The sequence below is a fragment of the Cervus elaphus genome, chromosome 23 (assembly GCF_910594005.1).
Source record: "Cervus elaphus chromosome 23, mCerEla1.1, whole genome shotgun sequence".
Taxonomy (NCBI): Eukaryota; Metazoa; Chordata; class Mammalia; order Artiodactyla; family Cervidae; genus Cervus; species Cervus elaphus.
This window is the reverse complement of record NC_057837.1, coordinates 50,603,267-50,611,591: the sequence shown is the minus strand read 5'-3', so window position 1 is coordinate 50,611,591 and position 8,325 is coordinate 50,603,267. Positions and strand designations below refer to the sequence as shown.

The window sequence follows — 8,325 nt, the reverse complement described above, 5'->3', positions numbered from 1 at the left end:
TTTGGGTTTTGACACTGGGGTTGCACCAATAGCATCAGAAATGTAAGATGCTTAATATTGTTACACTACTTCTGTTGGTTGCAGATTTGGGTTTGAGAGTTCTTCAGTTTTATTAAAAAACCACATTTTCCCCCAAATTTAAAAGCCTTAAATGTACTGTAAGCCTCCGATTGTTGCACAGCTGGGGTGCGGTTGACTGCCAGTTTGTATAGTGTTGCCTGGATGCAACACAGTGGTTGGTCATGGAATAAAGGATGCATGGATCTGAAAAAACAATTTTTGTAGGAGTTTATGCAGACCCCACAGATGCCAGGGCTCAGTCCCACAGACAGTCCTCACGTTAGACGCCAGTCTCAAATCTCAGGTTGTCACCTGTACTTCTCACTGATGAGCTATACATTGGGGCTTCCTGCAACATCCCCCTCCTCAGGTGTGATAACCCACTAGAGGGATTCAGAGAACGCAGGAAAATACTTCCTATGACTGGTTTATGCTAAAGGGTACAACTCAGGAGCAATCGCGTGGGCATGGGGCAAGGTATGCAGGAGGGGCGCTGAGTTCCTGTCCTCTCTCTGGGCATGTCACTCTCTCAACACCTTGGTGTTTTCACCAGTCTGGAAGCTCCCTGAGCCTTGATGTTTGGGGTTTTATGGAGCATCCATTATGTAGTTCTGATTGACTAAATCATTAGCCAGTGGTGATTAACTCACTGTTAGCTCCTCTGTCCTCTCTGGAGGTCAGCATAACCCATTAGTCTTGCTTACTAGCCTCCTTCCTGAAGCCATCTAGGGGCCCCCAACATGAGTCATTTGGCTACTAGCCTCCTTTCTGAAGCCATCTAGACCACTCATCACCCCAGAGACACCAAGGATTTTAGGAGTCATGTCTCAGGAACCAGGGACAAAGACCAAATATTGATTTCTTACATCATATCCAATAACACCACAATCAAGTGTTAGGGTATTTCTGTCACCCCAATGAGATCTCTTTTGTCTTTTGCAGTTAATCCTCATCCCTAGCTCCAGCTCCAGGTAACCATGGATCTACTTTCTGTTTCTATGAATTTGCCTGTTCTAGATATTTTTGTATTAATGGAGTAATAGAAAATCTCATCTTTTGTGTCTGCTTCTTCACTAGACATACTATTTTTGAGGTTGTCCATGTTATAAATGTAGTTCATCCCATTTGGTGGCTAATATTTGTTTATCCCTCTATCAGTTGATGGACATTTGGGTTTTTCCATTTTTTATTGTTGTTATTCAGTCACCCAGTCATGTCCAACTCTTTGTGACCCTACAGACCCCTGTGGACTGAAGCAAGCCAGGCCTCTCTGTCCCTCACCATCTCCCAAAGTTTGCCCAAGTTCTTGTCCATTGCATCGGTGATGCCATCCAGCTACCTCATCCTCTGATGCCCTCTTCTCCTTCTGCCCTTCATCTCTCCCAGCATTAGGGACATATCCAATGAATCAGCTGTTCGAATCATATGATCAAAATACTGGAGTTTCAGGTTCAGCATCAGTCCTTCCAAAGATTATTCATGGTTGACTGAATCCAGAGATCAACTGGTTTGATCTCCTTGCTCTCCAAGGGACTCCCAAGCACCACAGTTTGAAGGCATCAATTCTTTGGCACTCTGCCTTCTTTATGGTCCAGCTTTCACAACCATACATGACCACTGGGAAGACCATAGCCTTGACTATGTGGACCTTTGTCAGCAGAGTAATGTCACTGCTTTTTAACACACTGTCTAGGTTTGTTATCGCTTTCCTGCCAAGAGGCAAATGTCTTCTGATTTGATAACTACAGTCACTATCTGAAGAGATTTTAGAGCCCAAGAAGAGGAAATCTGTCACTACTTCTACTTTCCCCCCTCTATTTGCCATGAAGTAATGGGACTGGATGACATGATATTAGGTTTTTTTTAATATTTAGTTTTAAGCCAGCTCTTTCACTCTCCTCCTTCACCCTCATCAAGAGGCTCTTTAGTTCCTCTTCACTTTCTGCCATTAGAGTGATATCATACACATATCTGTGGTTGTTGATATTTCTCCCGCCTATCTTGATTCCAGCTTGTAACTCATTCAGCCCAGCATTTCTCATGATGTACTCAGCATATAGATTAAACAAACAGTGTGACAACAGACAGCCCTGTTATACTCATTTCTCAATCTTGAAGCAATCAGTTGTTCCATACAGGGTTCTAATTGTTTCTTTTCCACTTTTGGGCTACACCAAACAATGCTGCTAGTATATTTGCATGAATAATATTTATTTTTAATAATAATAATCTGTACAGAGGAGAAAAGTTTCAAAATGAAAGTGATATTTAGGTCATGATTCTTTGATTTTTTAAAATTATTTTAATTGTAGAATGCTTCCTTACAATATTGTGACAGTTTTTGCAATATATCAGCATGAATTGGCCACAGATAAATATGTGTTCCCCCCATCATGAGCCCCCCTCTCACTTCCCTCCCTCCCCTATCCCTCTGGGTTGTCCCTGAGCGCCGACTTGTCTTGCTCTCCTTCATGTGTCAGTTCATACTACTGTTTTAAGTGTTAAGATGCTGTTTACATATATTTCTGTCTGATTCATAATACTCATCCACTCCGTTAGTTCTTAGGAGGGCCATGGCCCAGAAAATTCAAAGCTGCCCCCTCTTGGTATTGTGAAACCAAGGACAAGAGTAGGGATGAGAGACAAGCAATTCAGCAAATTAGCTTATATAAGCCCTGAATGTTAGAAGCAAAGGACTAGAAAAAGCAGACTGTAGGTTGGCCTGATACAAAATGAAACCTCTTTTCTGGCATGTATATTTGTTTTTGCATAGAGTCTTTTAAGGATATTTGAGAAGTTTAGAATGAATGTGCTAAGAGTCACCTGAAAATGTGTTGTTGTTGTTTAGTCACTAAGTGGTGTCAGACTCTTCTGTGACCCCATCGACTATAGCCCACCAGGTTCCTCTGCCCATGGGATCTCCCAAGCAAGAATACTGGAGAAGGGCCATTTCCTTCTCTAGGGGACCTTCCTGACCCAGGGATTGAACCTGTGTCTCCTACATTGCAAGTGGATTCTTTACCACTGAGTCACCAGGGTATGGCAACCAACTCCTGTAGTCTTGCCTGGAGAATCCCATAGACAGAGGAGCCTAGTGGGCTACAGTCTATGGGGTCACAAAGAGTTGGACATGACTGAGTGACTAAGCAGGCAGGCATGTAGGCACCTGGGAAGCCCAGAAATGTATTGAGTTACCTAGAAATTATCAAGTATATATATATTTAAAACATTTATTTGGCTGTGCTAGGTCATAGTTGTGGCATGCAGGATCTTTATTTGCAGCATGGGGACTCTTAGCTGCAACATGTGGGATCCAGTTCCTTGACCAAGCTTTGAACCCAAGATTCCTACAATGGGAGCGTGGAACCCCAGCCACTGGACCACCAGGAAAATCCCTGTCAAGTGTATCTTAAGGGAAGGACAAGATTCCAGGAAACTGGCAAGAATGAGTGGATCCTGCAAATCAAGCCTGCAAAAGTACTGGGGACAGGGCTGGAGGGGGAGTGGGGAGTGGACAGTGCCTCATTTTGGAAACAGCACTCAGGTGTCTGGTGTGGGACCTCCTCCCACAATCTCACCCCCTACACAGCTGATGGCCCTGTCCCAGCTCCCAGGTGGGAGTTTCATCCAAGCCTGAGCACATGCAGTTGCCACAGTGATTAACTTAGAGATAGGGGTGGGCCTATGATTTAATTTAACTGGTCTGAAGTTTTTCTCTTTTGGGTGGTGGGGCATGGATAGGGAGAGGATTGGGACAGAGAAGTTGGTTTTCTACTGGAGTCAGTGATTTGATAGAAGTCTGGTGCTATTGGGTCCACACTGTGGAAGGAAAAAAAAAAAAAAAAGCTGTCCAAGAAAGGAGTCAAAGGAGAGGAAATTACTCATGAGGCAGAGATTTCTGATGGCACCTCTTCAGTCCCCAGATGTAGGAGGACAAATATTAATAAATTCTTCCCTCTGTTTTTAAAAAAGCCAGTTAGAGATGGGTTTTTGTTGTCAGCAATTCAAACAGTCTTGACTCTCCTCTTGCTTGGAATACATTGAGGTCATCAGAATTAGATTTAAAAACACGAGAGTAACAAGCTGTCTCTTGTTCCTAAGAGAGGTGAAGCAGATTCTTACCTGTTCAAGCATTTCTGGCTGAGTCTTTGAACACAGGGAGAGGTTTATTTGTCTTTTCCCTGGATCTTTGCTTCTTTCTCTCTTCCTCTGCTGGGGAGTTGATCTGAGGTTGGGATGGAAGTCCGAGCAATTTAAAATCTACTTGGTGAAGAGTTCCTTACCCCCTCACGGAAGCTGATAAGAACAAGATCCACTCCTGTGACACAGATGAGGAAACCAAGGCTCAGGATGGAGAGATGATTAGGTCAAGGAGACACACACTGAAAAGATCAACCTGCCCAGGGCTATCTGTTTCTTTCCCTGCAGTCTCCCACTTTGAAAGGAGATCCAGACCTTGCTTGTCCAGGGCAGTCTCTTCACCGGTTCCCTAGCCTTTCTGAGGACATGGCCTCCCCTGCCCCTGGCATACAGTACCTGGTCTACATTAAACACTGGACAGATACTTGTGATGACAGAAGAGACTGAGGAAGTGAGATGTGAAGAAGAACAGGTAGACTTTGAAGCGAGTAAATATTTTATGTGCTGAGTGGGATACTTGAAGCCTAACATCTTTTTTAAAATTAATTTTATTTATTTATGGTGGGTTGTGCTGCATGACCTGCATCTAGCTGCCCATCACCCGCTGACCAAGGCACGTCTTTCCCTCTGGAAGAGGCTGCCCAGAAAACCCAGATTGTGTTAGCATCCTTGCATTCTCTAGTTATGGAATCAGACCAGAAGTGCTCAATCTGGGTTCATCTAAAGATCAAGGGGTCAAGGAGGGGGTGAGCGACACACAGCACTGGAAATGTTGATTTCGTCGTCTAGATTTCTGCTTCTTTTCATACCCTAATTAGAAACATTTCCGGGGAGTTCTGCTTGCCTTATCTTCAGTAGAACAGGAAGGCAAACCGCAAGTTCCCTTGAATCATCTCCTCTAGTACTTTTTGTTTTCACTTCTAGCTAATTCTTTTTGAACATCGCATCTTATATGTAAAGCCAATATGTAAGTCAGATCACAGGAGAATCTGTCTCCCTGAGCTTGCAGCCCTTCTCTCTTCTCAGTCTCTGCCCCTCTCTTCTCCCCTTTCCCCACCTGCCTCCCCGTCTTGTTCCACCCCACCCCCATGGGCCTCTGTATTTGTCATGATGATATTGTTTACAAATGACAGGAGCTCCTAACAGAAAGTCCAGGCATAGGACTAACTTCAGGCATAGCTGGAGGCAGGTGCGCAAATGAGAACAGCCGGCATCCTGTCCCTTTCGTCTGCCTCCTGCTTTCTTTGATGGTGGCTTCATCCTCAGATACCACTCCTGCAGTCCCATGCAACTTGGTACCCAGTGGTCCATGGGAAGGGGGACCGCTCTTTCTCAGTAGTTTGAGTTCTGAGAGTCTCCCCAGGCTGCCTTGGGCCACATGGGGCTGCGGTTCCCCAGCCGTGGTGGACTCGTGGACCAGGCACCTCCCTGTGGCTGATGGTGAGTGGGGTCTGAGTCACCTGATTCGCGGTCCTGCGGCAGCAGTCACCTGGGACCGCCGTGGACAGGGGCAAAGCTGAAAACCTCCCATCGCGTCCGCTTCTGTGAGCTGCAGAGATGCCTGACTGAAGCCCAGAGACAGTGACAGACTTGCTCACGGCCACACCAGTCTAGAGACACGCCGGGTCCCAGGCACTCCTGAATTCCAGTTCAGTTTCCTCTGTTGACACCCCTGTGTTTTCAGAGAGGGGAAAACCGTTTTATTTCCTGATAAAGAGAGTTCTTGAAGCACCTCTTGTGGCATCCATCCTAAGGGACCATCAGTGACATTGCTCTTCTGTTCCCTCTGATGATGCATGAAAGTGCCAACCCTTTAAAATCCAGCACATGTCACCACATGAACGGAACACACACAGGGAAGGATTCTTTCCTTCCTGCAATTAGAAACCAAGAAAGAATATTCCTTTCTTCTTTGTTTCTCAGTATCTATTTTTTGGGTCAGACCTGTGCTCTATATAACATTCAGGGAAATGAGCCAATTATCCAGGTATTTCATGGGAAATGCAATTCTTTGGCTTGAGCAACTCACATCATTAGCTGCTTCCCACTTCCACTCAACTGCTGGCTCTGCGGCTAAAGAGGCTTTCTGTGTCACCTGATGAAAAGATGGCAAAAAGGAGAATATGTAAGGATTTTTCTGTATATTCATTATTAATACTTTCATTAGAAAGGACGCAAAGTTCTCTATTGGGTCTGAGAGCTGCTGGAGTCCCTTCAAACCTGAAGGGCGTCGCCACAGGCCACATGTTTCATCACACAATGGGTACCTGGGCAACCCATGGATCGAGGAGCCTGACTGTGGGCTGAGTCCCAGCTCTGCTCCTCGAATTCTGAGTAGCTTGAGTCTGGATGATTAACCTCTTCCATGATCCTATTAATAAGTTTCTTTTTCTACAGGACAAGATTTTAATAGTGCTTTTTAGCTCATAAGGTTTTCATGAGAATTCAGTGAGTTAATATACCTAAGTGCTTAGTACAATGTCTGGCACATAATAATATCAGGTAATACATTTTATTATTATTGTCACTTACTTATTTGACTCTCACTTAAGTGTTCTTATGTGAGAAAGGTTGAGTTCTTCCTTTGAAGGGTTTGCTTGTTTTCTTTGTTTTGTCAACTGTTTCTTTCCAGTTCCTGGATTTACATTGTTCTGGGATGTTGTTGTTGTTGTTTAGTTGCTAAGTCATGTCCACTCTTTCGGACCCCAAACCCTATAGAAAGTCATAGAAAGTCATCACAATTAAGCTCAAAAGTTCAACTTAAATAAGGACCACAGGTGGTGATTTCTAGGGGTGCCATAAGTCAACACCTGCTGTGATTCTGCCTTGGAGATAGAGGATGAAAGTGAGCCCAACAAATGAATGAAGATCACAGTGTACTTTTATTTCCAAAAATTAAGCATTGTTTGAACCTGACTGTCCCCCTGCTTAAAATGCACAGTGGGTTTCCGCATGGAGGTCTGGGAAAGTGGTCATGGGGGAGACACCGGCAGCATGCCGTCCAGGGTCATTCACTCCAGAAAAGGTTGCACTCCCAGGGCTACCCACAGACTCTGGAAGGGTATAGCAAGTAAAACAATGAATTATCTTCTTGGTTTTTATGACAGCTTGATGGGAGCTCTGTTATGAACATATCGACTCCTGGTTGTAGAAATAGTCCTTAAAGCCTCTTCCATGGCAGCAATGACCCTCTGGGGTCACTGGGCCACGGTCAATGATGCTGTTTTCAGGAGAGGTGCTAGGGTGTCCAGGTTGGACTTGGGGGTGTGGGTGGGCACCCCGAGTTTGAATCTCCATGACAGCTTGATGGAAGCTCTGTTATGAACATATTGACTCCTGGTTGTAGAAATAGTCCTTAAAGCCTCCTCCATGGCAGCAATGACCCTCTGGGGTCACTGGGCCACGGTTCAATGATGCAGTTTTCAGGAGAGGTGCTAGGGTGTCCAGGTTGGACTTGGGGGTGTGAGTGGGCCCCCCCTAGTTTGAACCTCCACTTCTCCACTTGTAGCTGAGTTTCTGTAGACTCCTGAGTTTCAGATGCCTCATCTGTAAAACAAGGATGAGCCCAGTATTTGCCTCAAGAGGTTATGCAGAGACCAAAGAAGTGAGTGCCTGTAAAGAACTTAGCCCAGTTCCTGGCATGGGGTCAGCTCTGCATGCAGATGTGTATTTTTGGCTGCGCACTGTGCTCATGTGTAAGTGCTCTGTGTCCCTGCTATTTAAAAGGAGGGCCCCAGGCCAGTAGCCATATCCTATGGGAGCTTGTCAGAGTCAGAATTCAGAATCTGAGAGAAGGACATTAGCATATGTACACTACCACATGGACAATAGCTAGTGGCAAGCTGCTGTGTAGCACAAGGGACTCAGTTTGGTGCTGTGATGACCTGGAGGCGTGGGATGGGAGGGGATGGGAGGGAGGCTCAAGAGGGAGGATATAAATATACTTATAGCGGACTCACATGGCTGCGCAGCAGAAACTAACACAACATCATACAGCAATTGTACTCCAATTAAAAATAAAGGATAAAAAAAAGAAATTCAGAATCTTAGGCTCCACTCCCAACCTGTTGAATTAGCTTTAGCACTTGAACAAGATCCAAGGTGATTCCAGCAGGCATTTCTGTT

The 8,325-nt window shown here is 45.0% G+C and overlaps 1 long non-coding RNA gene across 1 annotated transcript; it reads right to left on the bottom strand.

The window, feature by feature from the left end:
• Positions 1-5,642: 5,642 nt before the first annotated feature.
• LOC122681789 lies at positions 5,643-7,555 on the bottom strand. Its single transcript, XR_006337106.1, has 3 exons — positions 6,733-7,555; positions 6,230-6,295; positions 5,643-5,872 (listed from the first exon to the last, which is right to left on the bottom strand). It is a non-coding gene; the product is annotated as an uncharacterized LOC122681789 (long non-coding RNA).
• Positions 7,556-8,325: the final 770 nt, after the last annotated feature.